The sequence below is a fragment of the Hyperolius riggenbachi genome, chromosome 2, assembly GCF_040937935.1.
Source record: "Hyperolius riggenbachi isolate aHypRig1 chromosome 2, aHypRig1.pri, whole genome shotgun sequence".
NCBI classification, from domain to species: domain Eukaryota; kingdom Metazoa; phylum Chordata; class Amphibia; order Anura; family Hyperoliidae; genus Hyperolius; species Hyperolius riggenbachi.
This window is the reverse complement of record NC_090647.1, coordinates 76039082-76064983: the sequence shown is the minus strand read 5'-3', so window position 1 is coordinate 76064983 and position 25902 is coordinate 76039082. Positions and strand designations below refer to the sequence as shown.

General features: G+C 47.1%; 1 protein-coding gene across 2 annotated transcripts in view; it reads right to left on the bottom strand.

Annotated features, from left to right (window-relative positions):
• The window catches only part of ZMYM2 (zinc finger MYM-type containing 2), a 122134-nt gene extending 99301 nt beyond the window's left edge, over positions 1 to 22833 (bottom strand). For both annotated transcript variants that reach the window (XM_068266926.1, XM_068266927.1), the window contains exon 1: positions 22747 to 22833. The gene's annotated coding sequence lies outside the window, so the exon portion shown is untranslated. The remainder of the gene's footprint in view (positions 1 to 22746) is intronic.
• Between the last annotated feature and the right edge of the window lie 3069 nt (positions 22834 to 25902).

Sequence of the window (25902 nt, the reverse complement as noted above, 5' to 3'; positions counted from 1 at the left end):
AAAAAAAATGAGATTTACTCACCTGGGGCTTCCCTCAGCCCCCAGCAGCCGATCGGTGCCCTCGCAGCTTCGCTCCGATGTCCCAGGACCCGCCGGCGACGACTTCCGGTTTCGCCGTCACCGGCCGACAGGCATGGGAACGCGAGTGATTGTTCGTGTTCCCAGCCTGTATATCGCCCCCTATGCTGCTATTGCGACCTCCTGGCCGCAATAGCAGCATAGGGGGCGATATACAGGCTGGGAACGCGAACAATCACTCGCGTTCCCATGCCTGTCGGCCGGTGACGGCCAAACCGGAAGTGCTCGCCGGCAGGTCCTGGGACATCGGAGCGGAGCAGCGAGGGCACCGATCGGCTGCTGGGGGCTGAGGGAAGCCCCAGGTGAGTAAATCTTTTTTTTTTTACTTGACTTAAGGTTCGCTTTAAAGAGAATCTGTACTCAAACTTTTAAAGCAAAAAGCATACCATTCTATTCATTATGTTCTCCTGGCCCCCTCTGTGCTGTTTCTGCCACTCTCTGCTGCAAACCTGGCTTGTAATTGCCAGTTTTAGGCAGTGTTTACAAACAAACTAACCAGCTTGTGGTAGGCTCACATAAGCAGTGTGAGAGTCATACAAAGCCTGCAGGGGGCCTGGAGGGTGTGTGTATAGCGTCTACCAATCACAAGCAGCCCTGCACATTCCAGCCTTAGGGCTCTTTTCCACTATGGAATGCGATCGCGATTCCGATCGCAATCGCGTTTCAATTTCCACCATGCGATTGAGCTACTATACTCATAGTACAGCTCAATCGCATACAAAACGGGGCAGGACGACGATTGCGCTTTGACCAAAATCGCATCGCAATCGGATCGCACTAATGGAAATTGCTGCTGCAGTTTCCATTAGTTTAATGTACCTTGCGATTTGCGATCAGAATCAAATCGCAGGCTAGTGGAGAAAGGCCCTTAGGGCTCTTTTCCACTATGAAATGCGATCGCAATCGCGTTTCAATTTCCACCATGCGATTGCGATTGAGCTACTATACTCATTATAGTCCAGCTCAATCACATACAAAACGCGGCAGGACAACGATTGCGCTTTGACCAAAATCGCATCGCAATCAGATCGCACTAATGGAAATTGCTGCTGCAGTTTCCATTCATGTACCTTGCGATTTGTGATCAGAAGCAAATCGCAGGCTAGTGGAAAAAGGCCCTAAGCCCGACTGTGCCGACAGAAGAAAACAGATTAGATCATATAACAGAGATAACACAGCCACTGTGCAATTAGGAAAGGCTGCAGTAAGCCAGAGCACATTAGAACAGGCAAAGGAACTTATAGGATAGAAGAGCTAAGGCTGAAAATTTTGTTACAGAGTCTCTTTAAAGAGACTCCGTAACAAAAATTGCATCCTGTTTTTTATCATCCTACTAGTTCCAAAAGCTATTCTAATGTGTTCTGCTTTACTGTAGCACTTTCTGCTATCACTATCTCTGTAATAAATCAATGTATCTTTCCCCTGTCAGACTTGTCGGCCTGTGTCTGGAAGGCTGCCAAGTTCTTCAGTGTTGTGGTTCTGCTATGAACTCACCTTTCCAGGCCCCTTTATGCACACTGCCTGTGTATTATTTAGATTAGAGCAGCTTCTCTCTTCTCTCTTATCTTTTACAAGCTGGATAAATCGTCCTCTGAGCTGGCTGGGCTTTCACATACTGAAGAATTACAGACAAGGGCAAAGCTATTTGCAGGAGAAAAACAAGCAGCCTGAAACTTCAGTGCATGAGAACTGCAGGGGGGAAGAAACACACAATGATCTCTTGAGATTCAAAAGGAAGGGTGTATACAGCCTGCTTGTGTATGGATGTATTTTCTATGTGTGGACATACTGTACATCAACCTACTTCCTGTTTTGGTGGCCATTTTGTTTGTTTATAAACAAACTTTTTAAAACTGTTTTTAACCACTTTTAACGTGGCGAGGCGCGGCGAAATTGTGTCAGAGGGTAATAGGAGATGTCCCCTAACGCACTGGTATGTTTACTTTTGTGCGATTTTAACAATACAGATTCTCTTTAAGGTTCGCTTTAAAGTGTACTGAGCAGCATTATACAAAAAAATAAAAATAAAAATAAATTACAAACTACGCATGCTGTGGTGGATAAAACAAGCATTTACTTAAAAGGGCTGCTCAGTAGAACCCTCCCCCCCCCTTCCCGCGTCCATATAGATGTCACCATCTTCTCTCTGCCCTGCCAGGTGTTCCTGTTGGTACTTATGTCTCCGCAATGCATGCTGGGATATGTAGTTCCCATTGATATGTTACAAACATTCCATAAATCAATTCTGACCACTCTGATCTTTCCCAAACACAAGGGGTTTAACGCTAGACAAACTGAATCTTCTCATGCTATTGCTTACTACCACGCAAACAAACATTTCCCTGTGATTTCTATTATCCAGTCTTTGAGAGGAAAGAAGAAGACTTTTTAAGAAACTTATCAGTACGTAAACTGCACTACAGTACAGCACGTATAATACCAGCTCCATTTAAAACAACGGATGTATACCGGGGCACACAGCCACTCAATTCCAAAATAAACAAAACCACACATTGTATATCAAAGGCAGCCATACAGTGCTCAATGAACCGGTTCTGCGCAGAATTGCACCCAGATGCTGTCAGTGAGCATCTATCGCATTACCAAAATGCAACACTAACAAGCCAGGAAAAATATGAGCTTTAACAAAAGAAATGCAAGTGGGCAGATATCTGTGCCGTTTAGTTTGCTGCAGAACAAGGTCTCTATACTGTTTACCATCACACACTGACGCATTTTACTACTCCCAACACTATGGATTTTAACAGGGTTTTTGACTGCACAGAGTGCAGCTGTGTACGTGGATGTAGCAAATCATGCAAAGGGCCTCACGCTTGATTGCTGTTCCCTAGTAACAGCTGCAGTGTAGGGAAAGGGTGATCTAACTAGCAACTTGGCAGTGATTCTGGCGTTGCCATCACAACACTGATCCTGCTAGTGCAGCATTAATATTTACTGCAACCAATGTTAAAACGGGGCTGGGCATCCCAGGAACAGAGCACAAAGCACAACTGGTTCCTTCTGTGGGCCAAGCTCCTCTTGGGAGAGCATCAAACAATGTCAGCATTAATGTAAGGCACAAGTCTTCAGGTTCACTCCCAGGTGTACAGAGCCTTAAGTGCTTTTTTTATATGCATCTCTAATGACCTTTATGTTGCTACACACATATCTTATGATCTTTATGTTGCTCCTTTGCTTTTCAAAGCAGCTGTTCCTTGCTAGTTGTATCCTACATCAAGAATATGAGATGAATTGGTCAGAATGAAGGCTAAGTGGCAATCCCGCCCTATCAATGATCTCAGCTCGGCAAACTGAAGCTGCCCAACAGAGTGACGTCAACAATTTCCCTTCTCAACAAAGACAGGCAAGAAAGCAGAAGGGGTTTAGTTAGGAGACCCCTATTTTCAGCACAGCGCTATGCAGAAGATTTGCACACAGGCCATAATGTGAATTAAAGCTATAGCGACGCTCAGTGACTAATTTGGGCGCCGGCAATAGCCAGAGCAAAAAGGATCAAAACACAAAAAAGTAATTCAGCCGCCGAATTGTTACAACTTGAAATGGGAATAGTATTTCACACGACTTATGGTCTGAAAAATACAGTACAGTGTTCGCCCTAGAATTTTTTTCCAGCTGGGTAGCATGAAAAAGTGGCTGGGTGTGGCGCAAATCAGGGGAATGCAAGGGTGGCACTTCTCTGTGCAAATCTGCTTACAGCATAGGAGGGGGAGGAGACAAGCCAATGACAGCCGGTTGCTCAACAAAATTAGCCAGGTGGAGCAGACCGGCTAAAAAAGCCTGGGGAGATCACAGCAATACTTTAATGGTTAAAATTGGGAACAAAAGGTTAATTAATAAATGAGTTATGTAGAGGGTGTGGTCTTAAAAGTGGGCATGATTAAACAGTATGCATTAATATAATCTTTTCACTGCATCCCCATTATTATGGTTTCCCTATTACATTTCCTCATTTGAACAGTGGTCCCCCTCACTTATATAGCTCTTTCTGGTAGCCTTTTGATCCCCTATTCATTTCCTTGGTAGTCTATTGGTCCCCCACACACGTTTCTGGTAGTTTATGACCGCCTAATGCCGATAGGCGTCGGTAGGTCGAAGTGGTGTTACCATGGAAACGGCTGCTCGTCCGAGCGGCCGCTCCATGTCAGTTCACGGAGGGTGTCTCCGTGAACAGCCTGCGAGCCTCCGATCGCGGCACGCAGGCTAAATGTAAACACGCGGGGAAGAAATCCCAGCTGTTTACATCATACGGCGCTGCTGATCGGCGATCCCCGGCCTCCGATTTGCCGGGGATCGCCGGCATCTGATTGGCTGAAGCCTACCCTAGGCGGCACAGGACGGATCGCCGTCCTGTGCCGCCCACAACGTGAGGAAGGGAAGGGCAGGGAGGCGGAAATCGCAGCTCGGCCACAAAGAGCGGCGGCGATCAGACCCCACAGCAGGACATCCCCCTAGTGGGGAAAACATGCTTTTCTGGTAGTGCAGTCTTTCCACATAGTTCTGGTGGTCCGGATATGCTTCCCTGGTACTCTTGTGGTCTCCAAAACATTTTCCTGCTGGTCCTCTTGTTCCACATACATTTCCCAGGTGGTCTAGTGCAGGGCTGTGGAGTTGGAGCACAAGCAATTGTGGGTACCTGGAGTCAGATTTCATAAACTGAGTTGTCGGATGATTTTTGTACACACTCCATAATCTTGCTGTGGGGTTGGAATTGAGGCGTCGGAGCAATTTTGGGTAACTAGGATGTTTCATAAACTGAGGAATTGGAGTCGGATGATCTTTGTTCCAAATTCACAGCCCTGCTCTAGTGGTCTCCCATACACTTCCCTGGTGGTCTAGTGGTATGGCTAGTGCCGCAAGTCGCGATCCGGTTTAATCCTTTAGAGGCACTGCATTGCAATAGTGTTGTACAGGCGTCAAACTCAATGTTTAAATGAGCTCAAGGGACACCTGTACACATGCTCAATTTCTTGACCAACAGTACAGTATGAATGAATCGTTAGAACAGGGATTAACAAGCACACAAGCAGAAGCCAGCTGACAATTGGAGAAAACCTCAAAAGTCAGTTGTAATTATCAGAGAACTCTGGCTAACTGGAGTTTGTGCATTACTGGTAGACTATTACTGCCAAGTCTCAGTCTAGCAAATAAAAAAAAAAAAAGTGGGGAGGAATTAAAACTAGTCTGTTTTTCACTGCGGTTCCACATTAGCTATCCCCACTGACCATCCACGCTTGCATTAGAACATAGGTCACTAGGCACAAAGCTAACCCTTCCTCACTGGGTCCAAGACAGACAATTATTGGAATCAGTGTTTTAAAGAGACTCTGTAACAACAAAAACCTCCCCTGGGGGGTACTCACCTCGGGTGGGGGAAGCCTCCGGATCCTAATGAGGCTTCCCACGCCGTCCTCTGTCCCACGGGGGTCTCGCTGCAGCCTTCCGAACAGCCGGCGACAGAGCCGACTGTAGCTTCAATATTTACCTTTGCTGGCTCCAGCAGGGGCGCTGTGGCGGCTTTCGGCACGGAAATAGACGGAAATACCCGATCTCCGTCGGGTCCGTTCTACTGCGCAGGCGCCGGAAACTTGCGCCTGCGCAGTAGAGCAGACCTGATGGCGATCGGGTATTTCCGCCTACTTCGGAGCCGACAGCCGTCAGAGCGCCTGCGCAGGAGCCAGGAAGGTAAATATTACATCACCGCTGCACGGAGGGCTGCAGCGAGACCCCTGACGGATGGAGGACGGCGTGGGAAGCCTCATTAGGATCCGGAGGCTTCCCCCACCCGAGGTGAGTACCCCCCAGGGGACGTTTTGTCGTTACAGTTCCTCTTTAAAGAGCCCGAGGCGGATATTTGAAATCTTGAGAGAACACAGAGGCATATCCTGTGCATAACATGCCTCTGTGTCTCTGTATTGCCACCTCTAGTCCCCCGGGGTCTGCTGTGCCCCCCAATAAAAAGCGCCAGGCTAGTGACAATCTCCTTGTCGCTAACCTATTTACCTTTGGCATGTCATTCATTGCGCACTCCCCCACCACTGCCCGCCTCCTGTGAGCTTCCTCTAATCAGAAGCTAAGCCACGACCTGGAAGGTACTTCCTGGGTCGCGCGCAATGAATGACATGCCAAAGGTAAATAGAAGGCTAGCGACAATGCGATTGTCACTAGCCTTGCGCTTTTTACAGAAGGAAATTTGCAATAATTCAGCTGTAAGTGAACATATGTGGTTACCCACAAAGCACCACTACTGAATATGCAAATTATCTCTTTTCGCCCGTGTAAGCTAAGCTTGCATCCAGTACCGCTGGTGTATAGCAAGCCTATAGCTTTAAATTTTACACAGCCACACCAACCCCACATGTAGACAGCTTGTTTCAGACTTTTGGTCCTCAGTACATGGCAGGGATGGATATGGCTGTATGAGGTAGGGGTTGGACCAGTACAACAACGTTTCTTTTTAGTAGGAGGGCTTTTCGGTCTCTTTTATCCCCCTATACATTCCTAGTGGTTTGGATCACCCAAGCTGCTTGGTTACTCTGTCTAAGCTTATTTGACTTTGACAGTCAGGTAAGTGTCTTCCAGCCGCACTGCCAACCATGGATGAGTGCATCCGGACTGAGCAAGTGCAACTCACGAGTAAGGTTCACGCATGCCCAGTAGAACTAAAGCACTCAGGCATATTTTTACTTTTTTATCATCTGGTGACTTATCTGTTGCACAGTCAGTTAAGGTGGACCTGAACTCTTGCACAGGACAAGGAAAAATCGAGAGAAACCCACCAAGGTTCATGTGCAATTAACTTTTTCTCCTGAGTTTTCTCCTAGGTGATACTTTCACACCTTGTCCACCATTAAATGTCTTAAAGAGGAACGCCAGTGAAAATAATGTAGTAAAAAAAGTGCTTCATTTTTTTACCATAATTATGTATAAATGATTTAGTCAGTGTTTGCTCATTGTAAAATCTTTCCTCTCCCCGATTTACATTCTGACATTTATCACATGGTGACATTTTTACTGTGGGCAGGTTATGTAGCTGCTCCTAGCAGTTTTGGCTGTTAGAGACAGCTGTAAACAGCTAATTCCTGTCTGTGAACATTGTTACATTGTGGCAGTTTGCTCAGAGTACCGCGGTACTCAGAGCTTCTTGTGGGAGGGGGTTCAGCACAAAATCAGTCATACAGCGCCCCCTGATGGTCTGTTTGTGAAAAGCATTTCTCATGTAAAAGGGGGTATCAGCTACTGATTGGGATAAAGTTCAATTCTAGGTTGGAGTTTCTCTTTAAGCCACCAGCAACCAAGAAAATACTCAGAATAAATCTGATAGTACTTTATCACCTGCTTTTTGGTATTTTTTCAATTATGAAATTATTTTAAAAAGAAGTTGAAAAATCTCCTGGGAGAAAATGTAACTGAATAAGGGCCCTTGTCATAAAACGCCCTTTAGCAGCTAATTTATTAAGAGGCTTGCAAGTGCTCCAGGCCAATTTGTTTTGGCAAATAAAATGCATCTCTTTATTTGTTACATTATCTTTCTTCTAATTAGTACTGCTGTAATGTGTATGTATGGCCACTTGTCACTAGAGGGCAGTGTGAGACAATAACAGAGGACTTCCGCTTTCAGCTTCTTTATTTTCTACTAGGGAGAGAGAGATCAAAGCATTCAAAGAATTCAATGCACAACGAGTTCTCTTGACTGAGTATTTTCTTGCCTGTGACCTCAAAGTAATGTTGATAGTACTTTTTCGCCAGCGTTTGTCAGGAGAAACCAGTAAATGCATATAGGCCCCTGTGTGCTTTTAGAAAGAACAGCCTAATCCCCCCTCATCTTTATTTACAGGTGTAATTTGATCTCTCGGCTGGGTCAGCACAGAAATTCAGCAGTCCTCAGCAGAGCAGCTAATATGTAAACACAGGATGCTATCCCTTTGTCTGCTTCCATGAAAGAAGGAAGGAAGTATACACTGCGGATTTATTGCAGGAGTTCTGTAAGCTGTAACAAAGATTTTTTCTAAAAAGTCCTTATGCTGTTGCTCATCTTTTAGAGCAGAGAGGAAGTGATAAGTTCAGTACAGAATGATAAAGGTGACTGGAACAAAAACACCTACAATAAATAAAAAAAAACCTCTCCAATCAACTGAATATTCCCAGCCATGTAATATCTGAGCAGTTTCTTCCATGCACATCCCACAGCTTTTCGATTGGATTTACATCCAGGCTTCGACTTGGCCACTTGCAATCCATTTTTTTCCAGCCATTTCTAGCTGTATATACTGTAATGAGTATATTACTAATAAAAGCAAATGTATTATAATATTCACTAAGGAAAAATCAAACTAAACATTAAGACAAGCTCATCCAAGATCCCTTTTCTAATCCTTTCTAACCAATCTCAGTGTGCAGTTATTCCATGTAGTGGTTTTTCCACACATTAAATCTACACTTATGTTTATTGATACTGCACAACAGACTGGAAATTTTCTGCTTAGAGATTTTTTTTATTTTCAGTTTAAAATAACTTCAGCAAATGAAAAATTCCCAAAAAGTAAGGGCTCGTTTCCACTAGGGCGAATCCGCATGCGGGCACTGCATGCGGATTCGCATAGCTAATGTTAGTGGATGGGGCTGTTTCCACCTGTGCGGCGTGCGGGAGCGATTTGGCAGCGGGCCAAATCTGCACGGCGGGACCCACAGTTTTCGCCTGCGTCGGGAATCCGTGCGAATCGCCGCTAATGTATTTAATAGTAAAAACGCATGCGTTTGGTACATGCGTTTTTACCCGCGATTTCGCGTGCGATTTCGCACCCTTCCCAATGTTATTTTGTCCTGGCAGTGTCATGGTTAATTTCGCATGGCACCCTGCCATGCGAAATCGCGGGTAAAACGCATGCGGAAACGCACCCGCATGCGTTTTTACAAGCGTCGGAATGCCGGCGAAATCGCGTCGCACTAGTGGAAACGGGCCCTAAGTGAAAAAGTACAGTCAAAATTATTGTATAAGTTGTTGGTGGTTTGAAAAGCATTTTATTTGTGAAAATATCCCCTAGGAGCAAAAGTAAATTGCAGAAGGACTATGGTCACTTATTCTGGGAATACACGGTTCGTTTTTTGCCGCTTAAGGGCTGGTTCAGACGGACGTTTGGAGGCGTTGCGTTTGCTGGCGTCGCGTTCAGCAGCGTTCGTGTGCGTTTGGATGCGGTCGCGTTTTTTCTTCCCCTAGGGGGACATTAGCCGTCGCGGTTAACCTCCCCTGGAAGCTACATGTAGCTTCCAGGGGCTCCTTGAACGCCAGAGAAAATCGGGACCCAAACGCCGCGTTTGTGTAAACGCGCTTGAAAGCTTGGTACAAACGCTCCAATTCACTTGAATGGGAGCGTTTAACACCAAGCCCTGGACACTGGCTGTAAACGCTCTGCAAACGTCCGTCTGAACCAGCCCTAATTCGGCAGTCAATTCTCTTATCTTAGGCTCGTTTTTCTTATCTTTTTCCATTCACTTCTATTAGAAACCAAGCAGCGAAATGATCGAACATGTCGGAAATTATCTAATCGAGCCATCTATCTGCGGCAGAAACGAACCGTGTATTCACAGCACTAGGGCCCATTCACACTTAAAAGCGGTAAAATCATTCAGGGCTGTGGAGTCGGTACAAAAATCTTCCGACTGCAACTCCGACGTTTATGAAACCACGATTCCGACTCCCCAAAATGGCTCCGACTCCTTAGTCTAATACTTAACAGGGCTGTGGATTTTGTACAAAAATCATCCGACTCCCGACTCCTCAGTTTATGAAATCAACGACTCCAACTCCGGGTGCCCAAAAGTCCCCCAACTCCGACTCCACAGCCCTGAAATCATTGTACACTTCCGATATTCTTGACTATTGCAATCAGCGCTTAAGCACTGTAGCACGATTACTCGAGAATCGCGGCTAAATGCTGCTGCAGGTAACACTTTTTGCGATTGCCATTAATCGCGGAACACCGGTGATTGGCGGCAATAATGCCAGTTATAATTGTCCTAGTGAGAACAGGCCCTTAGTTTTCACTGCCTATCAACTGCTTGTGGAAATGAGGCCTTAGGCCTCATTCACACTAGTGCGCTTCTGTCTGCTTTTCAGCAACATGTATCAATCTGTAACATTGATGTGCTGATAAGAAGCAGACAGTGTGTGAGTGATGCCTTAAGAACCTTCTTGGGCCTCTTTTCGGGCTGGTGCACACCAGAGCGGTTCGTGACCGTTTTTAAAAACGCTTAGGGATAGAAAACCGCTTGGCTAATGTTAGTGAATGGGCTGGTGCACACCAAAGCCCCAAACGCAAACTCGGGGAGCTGCAGCATTTTTGATTTGAGGCGTTTCTGCCTCAATGTTAAAGTATAGGAAAGTGGAAAACCGCTTTGAAAAACGCTAGATCAGAGTGGTTTTCCAGGCGTTTTTGTTACAGAAGCTGTTCAGCAACAGCTTTACTGTAACAATATATGACATCTGCTACACAAAAGGCACCAAACACCGCTAGGCATGTTTAGATAACCTCTCTAAAAATGCCTAGAATCGCTCTGAAAACCTGCTTCAAAAACCTCTAGAGTTTGCAGATCTGCTAGAGGTTTTTTGTGTGTACTGCTCACTGCTGCCTGGTAACTGCTTGCTGAGCACACAGTTCAACTGCCCGTGGAAAAGAGGCCTTTTAGAGGCAAAGTACAATAAAAAATATATATATATATCCTATTTCACCATGCTGCTAAACAAAGGACTTGCCTCCAATGAAGAATTCTCACACATGTTCTTGCCGATCCTGTGGGACGGTAATGCCGGGAATACACGGTTTGTTTTGTAACTGATTAGATCAGTGGATCCTAACCTTTTTGGAGTCGTGACACATCAAACCAAATGTTCAGATCTCCGTGACACGTAGACTAAATGCATGTAATGAGAGACAGCGTTTCCCCAATAAATGCACATAAGAGACAGCGTTTCACCAGTAAATGCAGGTAATGACAGACAGCCTTTCACCAGTAAATGCACATAATGAGAGACAGCGTTTCCCCAGTAAATGCACATAATGACAAACAGCCAGTTGTCCCCAGTATATGTAGCCAGGGATATATGTGCCCAGTATATGTAGCCAGGGATATATGTGCCCAGTATATGTAGCCAGGGATATATGTGCCCAGTATATGTAGCCAGGGGTATGTGCCCAGTATATGTAGCCAGGGGTATGTGCCCAGTATATGTAGCCAGGGGTATGTCCCCAGTATATGTAGCCAGGGGTATATGTCCCCAGTATATGTAGCCAGGGGTATATGTCCCCAGTATATGTAGCCAGGGATATATGTCCCCAGCATATGTAGCCAGGGATATATGTCCCCAGTATATGTAGCCAGGGATATATGTCCCCAGTATATGTAGCCAGGGATATATGTCCCCAGTATATGTAGCCAGGGATATATGTCCCCAGTATATGTAGCCAGGGGTATGTGCCCAGTATATGTAGCCAGGGATATATGTCCCCAGTATATGTAGCCAGGGATATATGTCCCCAGTATATGTAGCCAGGGGTATGTGCCCAGTATATGTAGCCAGGGGTATGTGCCCAGTATATGTAGCCAGGGGTATGTGCCCAGTATATGTAGCCAGGGGTATATGTCCCCAGTATATGTAGCCAGGGGTATGTGCCCAGTATATGTAGCCAGGGGTATATGTCCCCAGTATATGTAGCCAGGGATATATGTCCCCAGTATATGTAGCCAGGGATATATGTCCCCAGTATATGTAGCCAGAGGTATATGTGCCCAGTATATGTAGCCAGGAACCCCCCCAGGAGGAGAGAGCGAGGGAAGGAGAGCGGCACCTCAGGGTGCTTTCCCTCCCTCGCTCTCTCCTCCAGAACAAAGTGCGGTAGCTGGCAGAGGGGTGGAACTTACCTTCCGTGTCTCCGTCTGGTCTCGTTGCCGGCGCAGGATGATTTGCCACTACTCTGGCCTGATCCAGACCAGAGCAGCGGCTGCAGAACCAGAACTTCCGGCCGGCGCTTGGAGCGACACGGAAGGCAAGTCCCGCCCGCTGCCAAGCGCCGCCACACTTAGTATCGAAGAGGAGAGCGAGGGAGGCAGAGCACCCTAAGGTGAGAGAAAGGGGGAGATGGCCCCCTTCTCCGTCGCTGCCCACAGCTCTCCCTCCACTGCGCTGCTCCCCTCCGAGAGAGCCGCGACACATACCCGAAGCTGCCGCGACACATGTATGTGTCGCGGCACATGGGTTGGGAACCACTGGATTAGATGGTTCGATAGATAATTTCCGACATGTCAAATCTCCCTTTCGATTGTGTTGCCGCTCGAATTCTGATAGAAGTGAATGGAAAAAGATAAGAAAAACGAGAGGAATATAAGAATCGAGAGCTGAATTGAGAGCGAAATCGAGCGGCAAAAACGACAGAGCAAAAATGCATGGCAGAAAGGAACCATGTATTCCCAGAATAAGGCAACCTTCGGAATAAAAACACAATCTGCAATAAAAAGCTGCAGGTGTCCTCTGGATTCTCTCACAAGGGCATAGCTAGCGATGGTTAATGAGTTACTAATGATGCCGGCATGCAAATTGTGTGCAAATTGGAATTGGCCAATGATGTGCACAACTAGTAAATTTTGATTGGACAAATTCCAAGCCGCATAAACTTTGCCTACAAGCTGAGATCATTAGCAGATCATTGACCAGCTCTAGCTAGCTCCTCTTCAGCTGCTAAAATCTTCAGATGTCCTGTCATCCTCAAATGCTGCTCCTCTGAGCCGCCTCCTCCTCTGCTGCCCGTCAAAGAAAGGAAGCAGTTCAAGCTTTTTAAGTGGACCTGGACTCTTGCACAGGGCAGAAGGAAAACAAAGAAATCTGCCCTTTATGTATTCAGAGAGTTTAGCCTGTCTAATTCCCCCCTAATCTGTGACTAATCAGAAGTTGTAATTTGATATCTCCCCTGTGTCAGCTGCCTGCCATGGCAGATAAGGCAGACAAGCTCATTTGAAAGCACAGGATGTTAAAGGACCACTATCGCAAAAAATGCAGGCAGTTAAAATCAGGGCTGTGGAGTTGGTACAAAAATCTTCCAATGCCAACTCCTCAATTTATGAAACCCCCAACTCCAGGTACCCAAAATGGCTCAGACTCCAACTCCAACTCCATAGTCCTGGTTAATGTCTGACAGAACCGACAGGTTATGGGCCAGCCCATCTCCCCATGGGGGATTCCTGGGTATTTCCTCGGTCACAGCTTAGCTTCCGATTAGAGGTAGCTTAACGAGGCGGGGAGTGAGGGGACAGAGGCGGGAACCATGCAATGAAAGAGGCGGGGAAGGGGGGAGGTGCATGGAGATTGACTAATACATGGTAAACAGAAGGCTAGCGACAAGCAGATTGTTGCTAGCCTGGCGCTATTTTTCAGGGGGGACAGCAGAGCCCAGGGGGGGGGGCTGGCAGTGGCAGCAGCAGGACACAGAGGCATGTCATTGTGCAGAGAACATGCCTCTGTGTCTTATTAAGATTTAGAAAATCCACCTCGGGTTCTCTTTAACAATGTGTCTGCTTCCATGAAAGCAGGAAGAAGACACAATGCACATTTATTTTAAGATTTGTACCAGCTGTAACAAATGTTTTTCTTTTAAGGTTATTAAGCTGTTGTGTATCTTTTAGAGCTGAGATGAATTCTGAATTCAGGTCCCCTTTAATGCTTACCTACAAAATCGCTCTTCAAGCTTTACCAAACATCAAAAAAATATCCAGAATAACTAAATGCAGCCTGTGCTCTGCTAGCTTCTCTTCTCCTCCACCCCAAACACCTCATTGTACTGATACACATGGGATTTTCCCATGCTAATCCAGTCCTCTGATCTCCGGCTTTTCAGATCTTTCGCAGTACCTAGAGGCGGATCACCCACAAGGAAATTCTAGGCAGTTGCCTAGGGCCTTGATAGTCCAGGGCAGTGAAGGCTAACCTTGGTACTCCAGCTGTGACAAAACTACAAATCCCATCATGCCTCTGCCTCCCCGAGTTATGCTCAGAGCTGTCAAGAGTATTGCAATGCCTTATGGGACTTGTAGTTCCACCACAGCTGGAGTGCCAAGGTTAGCCATCACTGGTCTAGGGGCCTGGTGGATGCCCCGACCAAATCTTACTAAAAAGCCAGGTGATCATCAGCAGTGTGCAAAAACTATCTTGCCTAAGGCCTCGTTCACATCATACGCGCTTCCGTGCGTATATGGAAGCGCGTATGATGTGCTGAAACGCAGGAACAGCAGAAGGGCATAGACTGCCCTTCTACCGTTCACATCTACTGCACTGCGCAGCAGTACGATGCGCTGGGAAGCGCTTGCGTACTGCTGTCTGCATTTTGCCCGCAAGCACAGAGCTGATCCCATCACTGTCAATGGATGGGATCAGCAGCGCAGATGGCTGGCGATCGGATGTGCTGCGTTCGGATCGCACAGCCATCTGCGTTGCTAGATGTGAACGAGGCCTAAGGCCCCATTTTGTCTTAGGCCTCTTTTCCAACTGTGCGCTTCTATCCGCTTTTCAATAACCTGTATCAATCTGTAACATTGATGTGCTGATAAAAAGCAGACAGAAGCGCGCTAGGCCTCGTTAACATCATACGCGCTTATGTGCGCATTTGGAAGCGCGTATGATGTGCTGAAACGCAGGAATGGCAGAAGGGCATACACTGCCCTTCTACCGTTCACATCTACTGCGCTGTGCAGCAGTACGATGCGCTGGGAAGCGCTTGCGTACTGCTGCCTGCATTTTGCCCGCAAGCGCAGAGCTGATCCCATCACTGTCAATGGATGGGATCAGCTGCGCAGATGGCGTGCAATCGTACGCGTTGCGTTCGGATCGCACAGCCATCTGCGCTAGTCAGATGTGAACAAGGCCTAAATGAAAATGAGGCCTTAATCCTTTTCTGACACCCGATCATATTGGTTCTTGCCACTCCCCCGATTACTGAAAGACGTTCAGTCATTCATCGCTCTTTGCCCCTCCATCCCCGCTTAGCAACCGAGGCTGATGACTCCTATGTGCACCGTTGTGGCTGCTCTGTTGCCTAGCAGGGATCGGTATCTGATCCCTTAGGTGAAAGAGCTCGGCTATATAGCCCCCGTGGGTATGTAGTTTTAGTCACTGGCCAAGAACCAGCATGCAGATCAGATGTGTTAACTCTTGTCTCACTCCTCTGGCTTTCAATAATGATTGGCCAATGAATGACCAATTTTACCAACTCCTTGTATCACAATCTGCTCATAGTATTCAATATCTGTTGACAATCATACTACATGGAGGTGGTAAAATTAGTCACTGCATGGCCAATCGTAACTGAAAAAGTGTGAACCAGGCCTTCTGCCTGGTAAACACCATGCAATTTCCCATCAGATGGGTTGAATCGATTATTTCCGATCATCTTATTTCAGATCATCGATCGGAATATCGATCAGAAATACAATTGGAAGTCAGATCAGACCTGTTGGAAATAATCGATTTGACCGTCAAACTGACAGGAAATTACATGATGTGTACCAGGCACTAGGATATATAAACGCATCCAATTTTGATCGGGAATACTATGAGCAGATTGTGTAGGTAAGCTTTCATACTACATGGAAATGGTAAAATTGGCCAGTGACTGGCTTATTAAAATTGAAGGTGTGTACCAGGCTTAAAGAGACTCTAACATTAAAAAACGCCCCTGGGGGGTACTCACCTCGGGTGGGGGAAGCCTCAGGATCCTAATGAGGCTTCCCACGCCATCCTCCGTCCCTCAGGGGTCTCGCTGCAGCCCTCCGAACAGCCGGCGACAGACCCGACTGTGACTTCAATATTTACCTTTGCAGGCTCCAGCGGGGGCGCTGTGGCTGCTGTCGGCTCCGAAGTAGACGGAAATACCCGATCTCAGTCGTGTCCGCTCTACTGCGCAGGCACCGGAGACTTGCGCCTGCGCAGTAGAGCAGACCCGACGGCGATCGGGTATTTCCGCCTACTTCGGAGCCGACAGCCGTCAGAGCGCCTGCGCTGGAGCCGGGAAGGTAAATAATGACGTCACCGCTGTTCAGAGGGCTGCAGCGAGACCCCCGAGGGACGGAGGACGGCGTGGGAAGCCTCATTAGGATCCGGAGGCTTCCCCCACCCGAGGTGAGTACCCCCCAGGGAACGTTTTCACGTTACAGTTCCTCTTTAAGCTACCAGACTACAGGAAAATGGTATAAATCGGGAACTCAATGGGCAATTTAGGGTCATTTCACTCTTGCAATCTGTGCTTGTATCCTCAAGTGAAAATAAAATAACACAACGTTATGCTCGCATTGCGTACACTGAAGCATACAGTCAGCAAAAACAATGCTTCACTTTTACTGTTCACAAGCGCATTAAGTGGTAACGCACTCTATGCAGTGAATTACCATACCCCAGCCAGTTTTACCACAATGAACCCGCCGCAGTGCACTACAGTGCAGCATTACAGAGTAGCCGATATACCACACCACTGTGAACGAGGCCTAAGGGTCGTTTCCCACTATACATGTTGGGTTGCATATCCTGAAAAATGTATCCTTAAAAAATTGCATTATACGTTACAAGTGTAATGTGACATTTACAGTAGAGGCCTGCAGTGAGTCAGGTACCCGCAGGTTACACGAAATGCGGGTCGGGTTTGGGTACCAGTTTTGACTTTAATTGGGTTGCGGGTACCACATTCGAGAGAAAGCGGGTTGCATGCGGGTAGCGGGGCTGCGGGTATGAAAAAAAATCAGACCCACGCCGGCCTCTAATATACAGTCCACAGACATATGCTTGCACGGCAACTGTCCACTAATGCACAGCATGCTGCACGTTATTCCGACAAACTGCTAGCGTGCCAATGCGATAGTACCATTGCATCATAACTGCATCATGTTGCGATTATATTGCCTGTTGTAACGGATGCGGTGTAAAAAGGATCCTAAATCCTGCATTAGCTAAGGAAAATCATATACAACGCATTAATAAAAAAGCACAAATGGATATATTGATAAAGAGTCCTCACACTGCTAGAGAAATCTTATCAAGGTTTGACGAAGCAGCCAATGATGCTATTGCAGTGCTCGATGCAGTCCACGCTATGCAGTTAATGTATTACAAATAGGTTCTGTTACTAACTGCAGCTGAATTTGCCTTGCAGGAAGCTTCATTATGGAACTACGCCTTATCAAATCTTTTCTGCTATTAAAACAGAGCTACAATCTTGCAGTCCTTACTAATGCCTGAAGACACATATTGCAACATGGTGTTTCCCCCCCCCCCCCCCCCCCCCAAGTGCAACATGTTATAACTGCCAGCAAAAATACTAGAAAACACCCTAGCACTGGAAATACAACTGCATAGCATACCAGAAGGATTTTAAGACTTTCAGTAAAGTACCAAAAAGATCATTAATGAACATACATATGTAAAACAGCCAAGCACTGGAACACAAAAGGCAAACAAATTGTTTACAACACAGTAATGCTGCAGTGAGGATTTGTCTACCATCACTTGCACGCATTGTGAATGCATGAAAAAACAAAAAACAAAAACAAAAAACAAACAGTATCCCAGTGGCTGGAGTTGAGTGCTGCATAAAGCATTCCTTCTCCATACCCCCTCCCACAACCAGCCTCACTGCCAGTGTTCTAATCCCCACACTTACCTACATACAAGGATTTCCCTCTCCTTACACAATACAGCACACATGTGCGGCCTTAGGAAAAGGCCTAGTGAACAAGCAATGACAAATTATCAACTGTGATACTTCTCAACTTGCCTAATATATTTCCTTGACAGCTTTCTCGTGGCTTCACAAGGGAAAATGCAAGTCACAAACACGAGAGACGTTAACATCCAGCAAGAGAGTGAAGCAGTGAAGCATAACTTTTACACACAGCACATTCACTCGTTTCTGGCTCATGTATAAGCATGTTTACATTTGGCATCCAGTGCATACTAAGGAGGCCATACATGCGTAGACTGTCACCCAATACACCCAACAGATCGATCCCTCTCTGATCTGGATAAGAGAGGGATGAACTCCTTACACACACTGCAAATAGATTTCAGCATGAAATAGCTCAATGCAGTGTAACGCTATAGGCCGGTAACCTACCCCCACTCGGACTGACCCCGAGCGATAGGGATCTTCCATCCAATCGATAATTTTGATTATAGTTAAAAAAAAAAGGGGGGGGGGGGGGGTCAAAAGTCTGATCCATATAACATGCTTTGCTATAGATTTCTGGCAGATTTAATTAGTGTGATCAAAATCGAGCAGAATAGATCAATGCATGTATGGCCTGCTTTAGTTTGATATGCAAAGCACAATCCAAGTGATATTAGAGATTCTGGAACTATGGACTGGATTAAAGTGGACCTGAACTCTTGCACAGGACGGAAGTGAAGCATAGAAAAATGCTATTTTTTTTTTGGGAGTTTTGACTGTATGATTCCCCCTCATCTGTGACTAAGCACAAGTTGTAATTTGATCTCAGTTGACTCAGCTGCTTGCCGCAGCAGATCAGCTAATTTGTAAACACAGGATGTTTATATGTCTACTTCCATAAAAGCAGGAAGTAGACACTGCATATTTATTGCAAGATTTGTATCAGCTGTAACAAAGAAATGTTCTTTTTAAAGGTTAGTATGTTGTAGCTTATCTTTTAGAGCAGAGAAGAAGTTTTGAATTCAGGCCTGCTTTAAACATATTCAGCACCAGCGGGGATCCCGGGCCGGCAGCTGCGCGCAGAGATGCTGCGTGGGACCTGTCAGCTTCAAGGAGCTGGAGGAAGCTCCAGGTAAGTATATCATAGGGCAGTATTTGATTGATGCTTCTTTTAACATTTTTATATTTTGCAACCTTGGTCTCCTTAAGTGCAATTTAAGTTGCAAACAGTTCGGAATTGGTCAAATTGAAATCATCATTATATGATTGATGTTTCCTTTAAGGAATACTTCCAGTGAAAAAGAGTCAGTCATGTCCTTACATGGTGCTAGGATAAGTGGGTCTCAAGTTAAAAAGGGAACCAGAGTCTGGTAAATAGACTCTTCCCACACCATCCTCTTTACTGCTGCTTGTTAGGGCCCCCTGGAACATCCAGGCCACACCTCTTCTGGCATGAGCACGGCCGAACCGCACCTGCGCAATAGCACAGAGCATGTGCAGCTCCAGCTTACTGCGCTGCCGTACAGTACAACCGTGACAGTGCCTGAAGAAGAGTGCAGCCCTGATGTTCTTACTGACAAGCCCTTAGTCATCTTCGAGGGGACAGCACTTGCCAATGGGGGACCAAAGGACCACGTGGGAAGCCTCTAGAATCCAGAGACTTCCTTCTTCTCAGGTATGTCTTTTTTAGCCTGAGGTTTGCCTCGGTTACACTTTAATGACCCACTGGGGCATAAGTGTTCTTCCCAGGCACTTTTAGCCGGGTGTTCCACCCGGCTAGTTTGGTGAGCACCCGGCTGTCATCAGCTCACCTCCTCCTCTGCTGTAAGCAGAGTTGTGCAGGGAAACATCGGCCCTGCATTCTCATCTCGCTCAACCCGGCTACTTTTTCATGCCACCTGGTTGGAAAAGATTTCTGGGAAGAACACAAATTCATTAGACAGCTCCGCCCCTCCATCGGTAAAACCGTCAGGGCCATTTTTTCCCTAAGTCTTCCGAAGCTCTGGGCACCGCCAACTATGTTGCCATAACCCACTCCCAGTTCAGCAGCCATCTATTAGGCCATGGATGCCGAGTTGGAAGTGGGCCTAGTGGCCACAAAGCTTAGGAAACGCTTCGGGCAAAAACTGCCAGGGCAGTTTTGCCCGGGTGCGGAGGCAGGTTAAGGGGCAGAGTGGCAGATAATGATACATAGGGGCAAGTGGGTGTGTTACTAACCCTGGTACACACTAGTTCTTGCATAACTTTCACATAGGTTTACACAAAATGTTTTATATATTTTTTTAAGCCACATTAGAAGCATTGCATAGACAATCTGCAGTTTGAATATGTGCTTTCCTCTCTTGCATCACATCCAGGAATGCAGAGGTTTACATCTGAGGTGTGATCGTAGTTGCAAGCAGCATCCACATAAAGATATATATTTTATTTATTTTAATTAATCAGTCTGCAACACATATCTGATCATCTCAAACCATTCAGCAACCGCTCTATGTTTCAGTATGACCCAGATGAGAGTTTCAATTGCAATCTTGCTACACAGTAACATACAATTTTCACAGAAATGCATGGGAAATAAGCAGTTCCGGGACAGAAATCATAAATAAACCTAGCTATATCGAATTGGACGGATAATTTGCACTAAAGGAGATGGAAGTAGCAGGAGCAGAAGACATACGTTGCACAGGACTCAGCACATTTAAAAAGATAATGGCTTAAGGTGCCCATACATCACTCGACCCGGCGGCTGATCGACTATCCGATTATTACATGCTATAAAGTAGTAGTGTGGGGCGCAAATGGAGCAAGCCAAAGTAGGATGTTGTAAGCAGACAGCAAATAAAGAGAGCCAGTAGTAAGCAAGCAGAAGATGAGGATCAGTAGGTGGTAAACAACCACACACTTGTAGAGAAGGATCATTATGAGGTAAGCAGGCAGCACACAGATGTGGAGGATGATCAGCAGGTGGTAAGCAGCACAGGATATGGATGAGGATTGACAGATAAGCCGGCAGCACAATAATAGAGAATCAGTCATAAGCAGGCAGCACAATAATAGAGAATCAGTCATAAGCAGGCAGCACAATAATAGAGAATCAGTCATAAGCAGGCAGCACAATAATAGAGAATCAGTCATAAGCAGGCAGCACAATAATAGAGAATCAGTCATAAGCAGGCAGCACAATAATAGAGAATCAGTCATAAGCAGGCAGCACAATAATAGAGAATCAGTCATAAGCAGGCAGCACAATAATAGAGAATCAGTCATAAGCAGGCAGCACAATAATAGAGAATCAGTCATAAGCAGGCAGCACAATAATAGAGAATCAGTCATAAGCAGGCAGCACAATAATAGAGAATCAGTCATAAGCAGGCAGCACAATTAAAGAGAATCAGTCATAAGCAGGCAGCACAATTAAAGAGAATCAGTCATAAGCAGGCAGCACAATTATAGAGAATCAGTCATAAGCAGGCAGCACAATTATAGAGAATCAGTCATAAGCAGGCAGCACAATAATAGAGAATCAGTCATAAGCAGGCAGCACAGATACAGATGAGGATCGGCAGATAAACAAGCAGCACACAAGGAGGATGGATCAGAAGGTGGAACCAGGCAGCACACAGATCTGGAGGATGATCAGTAGGTGGTAAGCAGCACAGATATGGATGAGGATCAGCAGATGATAAGCAAGCAGCACACAAGTAGAGAAGGATCAGCAGAAGGTAAGCAGGCAGTCCACAGAGAATTGGTATTGAGCAGGCAGCATAGATGTGGATGATAAGCAGGGAGCATAGACATGGATGATAAGCAGGCAGCACATGGGGAGGATGGGTCAGTAGGAGGAAGCACACAGATAGAGAATCAGTAATAAGCCGACAGCATAGATGTGGATGATAAGCAGGCAGCACATGAGGAGGGTAGATCAGTAGAAGGAAGCAGAGAGCATGGATAGAGAATCAGTAATAAGCAGGCAGCATAGATGTGGATCAGCAGAAAAGCAGCACAGTGAGGAGAATGGATCAGGAGGAGAAAGCACAATGATAGAAAAACAGTAATAAGCAGGCAGCAGAGATGTGGATGATAAGCATGCAGCAAATGAGGAGGATGTATCAGTAGGAGAAAGCAGGCAGCATAGATGTGGATGATATGCAGGCAGCACATGAGGATGGGTCAGTAGGAGGAAACAGGCAGCACACTGATAATCACTATTAAGCAGGCAGCACAGGGATAGACTATCAGTAATAAGCAGGCAGCACACGAGGAGGCTGGCTCAGTAGGGAGGAAGCAGGCAGGACGCATGGGGAGGGAGGAGGATCAGCAGAATGCAAGCAGCAGCACAGGCGGACGTGAAGCTGAGCACAGCGCCTGGGGAAAATAGGACAGCAATGCAATACGCAACCGAGCGGAAGGGGGCAGCACAGCGATCACCCCGCACACACGGCGATATTGTATGGCGCTGCGTGCGCAGGGAACAGACCTCTCTCTAACAGCCCGGCCCCTGGCATGGAAGGGGCCCTGGCACAGAGAGGCCGCCGCTAGAGGGCGCCCAGGCCCCCTCCTTTGTGTATGAGCAGTGTCCGAGGCCTGGCGGCGGCAGGCAAGGGCCTGAGCTGCCCCCGGGACATGGATCTGCCCCGCCGCTGTTACTCCCTCAGCGCACAGCCGGGGGCGCTGCCGCCATTACGGCTCCGCTAAACAATACAGCAGCGGCCGGTAGGGCAGCACACCCCGAGGTGACCCCAGCCGAGCATCACACACCGGGGCCACCCGGGAACCAGCAGCGAGACCAGTCGGCGGGAAGCCCACCGCTGACACAAAAGAGGGGCAACTAACAAGCACGTCCGACAGGGGGAGTACGAGCGCCCCTCTCACGTGAGGGCGCCGCAGCGAGACACGGGGAGACCCTTTCCCGGCCCCCCTCTGCCCTGCGGGCCACGCTCCATTCACTCACCGACAGCTGGAGGAGGCGGAGAGCGCAGGCCCCGCACAGCGATCCTTCCCCAGTCACCGAACTCTCCCGGAGCATACGGGGCGGAGCCAAACCCGCAGCTGGGGAAGGCGCGGCCTGAGCTAGCGCTAGTACCGCCCACCCGGCGGCTGTGATTGGCTGTCCGCCGCGAGCAAAGGGAGTGAAGGAAAGAAGCGAGCGATTGGCCGACCGGGCAGTCAGTCATCAGACAGTTTTCCCGCCTCTCCCTATCTCGTGCGAGCGGAAGGCGGGGTCTCCTGACAGAGTTGACGGAGGACAGTCACCGCCCATGCGTTGCAGTCAGCGCAGGAAGGGGGGCCGAGGTGGAATCGGACGATTTTAGCCTGGCGCTGTACGAGCGAAGCGCCTTGTTCACACCCTACACGCAAGGCACCAGGCGGGGGGAGGAGTCACCTTTGGAGCGGGGCGTGGCTGAGAGCTATGCTGCGTGCAAGGAGTGAGGCTGATCTGTGTCGTCGTCATAGGGCTGTGCACCCTTTCGGTGCTGGCGCAGAGCAGCCGTCCTCCGCTGTGCTGCGCTATCCGTCATGTTATCACTACACACTGTCGTACTATAATGAAGTACTGTAATAATAAACAGATCTGCATGGACGTGCGATGCGCTAATCATCCCCACACACGACGTGACGTGCGCGCGCTGCATGGCGTCCGCAATGCCACACACAACAAATCCCAAAGCGAAGCGATAAGGCGCCTCCCCCTGGCGGCAGCGCTCCGCTCTGCACCCTGCGCCGTGGTGGCTAATGTGGCAGTTGATGTAATATGTGAAGCCTGCTGCCCCCTAGCCGCGTAACTCTGGGACTTGTTGTTCCTCAGGCGAACTCTGACGGCGCCGATTTCCCTGCCTGCCGCGTCGTGGCGTCTGTGAGGCGCCGGCCGCCATTTTGTCACCAGGGTTGCTGTGGTGCCGTGCGGGACTGACGCGAAACGCGTGCCATTGTTTATGATGATGATTATGTCACCTCTGCTCGGCAACACTGCAAGCTGTTACAGGCAGCAATATAATCCGACGGATTGGGGGAGGGGAGGAGGTGCGAGCAGAGGCGTCATCCCCTCCCCCCAGCCTGACCACAGGGACAAAATGGCGGCCGTGCGGGTAGCGTTATGGCGTCACGGCGCGGTGCGGCTCCCAAGGGTTTCCCGAGCTGCATTCCTCGGGGCATAGAACGTGAGGGTAGACGGACTACAATAGATTGTTTGTTTCTGTAGCGCTCAGAATAGCGCATGACAAGCAAAGGGTGCTGTTATGCTGCGGTTGTCCATAGCAACCGGTTAGTTGTGGTGTCACTGGAATGAAGCATGTTTGCTCTGCACGAGTGGCAAGCGCTGCAGCTTTTCCTGCAGCTCACTTCATACTTCAGCCACTAGGGGGAGATGGAAATATTACGTTGTAAGGAACGTCCAGGCTGATTTATCAAGACGTGCAGAGGAGGCTGGAGCCTTTATCAAGAGAGAAAACAAAGTGCATCCAAGTTACTTACTTCATTAGGCGAATGCCTGAAGTCTACTTCAGCTCTGTTGGTGCTTATAAGATCAGTACATGATGTGCTGGAGCAAAAATGAATGCCCAGAGTTACTAGCCTAGGAGAATAATTACTTAAAGGACAACTGAAGTGAGAAGACTGGGGGCTGCCATGATTATTTCCTTTTAAACAATACCAGTTGCCTGGCAGCCCTACTGTTCTGTTTGCCTGCAGAAGTGTCTGAAATAACACCAGAAACAAGCATGCAGCCTAATCTGTCAGATCTGACAATGGCAAACAACTGATATGCTGCATGCTTGTTCAGGGTCTATCGCTGAAAGTATTAGAGGCAGAGGGTCAGCAGGGCTGCCAAGCAACTGGTATTGCTTAAAAGGAAGTAAACATGGCAGCCTCCGTATACCTCTCTCTTTAGTTGTCCTTTAAGGCAGATGGAAAGTAGAGTGTATTTTTTTTTAACACAAGGAACCAGTCAAAATCATTACTAAGGCCCCATCACATCACCATTCACATCCGGCGATTTTACTGCTAGCTAGCGGGAGTGATTTTTCTGCGATTAACTCGGAAAAATCACTGGACACTGCAGCGTTTTGGGAGTGATCGCAATTAGTGGTGCTTTGCATGCTAATCGCGAATCGCCAGCAAAACGCTGCATGTCACATGTGCGGTTAACCACAAACGCGGCAATGAGAACATTGCCATAGGCTTACATGGCTAGCAGTTTGAAGTGTGAACGAGCCTTTATTGTAACTACAGCAATGGGCAACTGCTCCACAGTTTCAGTTTTATGTGGACTATTCTTGACATATTCTGTATTTGGACCTGAACCCTTGCAAAGGACGAGAGAGATGTGCCCTGCGTGTATTTAGAGAATTTAGCCTGTCTAATGCCAACTCACGTGTGTCTAATCACAACTTGTAATTTGATTTCACCCCTGTGTCGGGTGACTGCCATGGCAAATAAGCTCATTTGAAAGCACGGGATGTTAACAATATGTCTGCTTCCATGAAAACAGGAAGTAAAACTGCAGATTTTGTTGTAGGATTTGTATCAGCTGTAACAAAGAAATGTTTTTCTTTAAAGTTTATTATGCTGTTGCATATGAGCAGAGAGGAAGTTCTAAGTTCACGTGCGCTTTAAAGGTAGGATAGTTAAACACTGAATGTAATAAAGAAGAAGAAGAAAAAAAAAAAAAGACCTAGTATTTACAATCAATATATTGAGCAGACATGCCACAAGCAACAGCTTTCTACTGTGTTGTCAGGACAAAGCTTGCAGCTGCAGTGGTGCCTTTAGAAAAGACACAAAGCATTAATATTGCGCTTTCCTCCTGGTGGAATCAATGCTCCCCAGTTCTCCTTGCAGTGGTTTTAATAAATCAGTTACATTGCGCACCAAATTTAATGTAATTGAGTAGTGGTAGTCCTTTGACTTACGAACAAACTGCCGATACGAATGGCTCCAAAATGTGAACTTTAAATCTGTGGGAACAAGTCAAAAACATTTTTTTTTTGTTTAAAAAGACCTTGTCGTTTTGTGAATATCGATTTTCATAGAAAAAAAATAAACTGGTAAAGTTACATTTTGCTGCAGTACTCCAAGGGCATGGGGGTGGGGGGGGGGGTAGAGGTGAGAG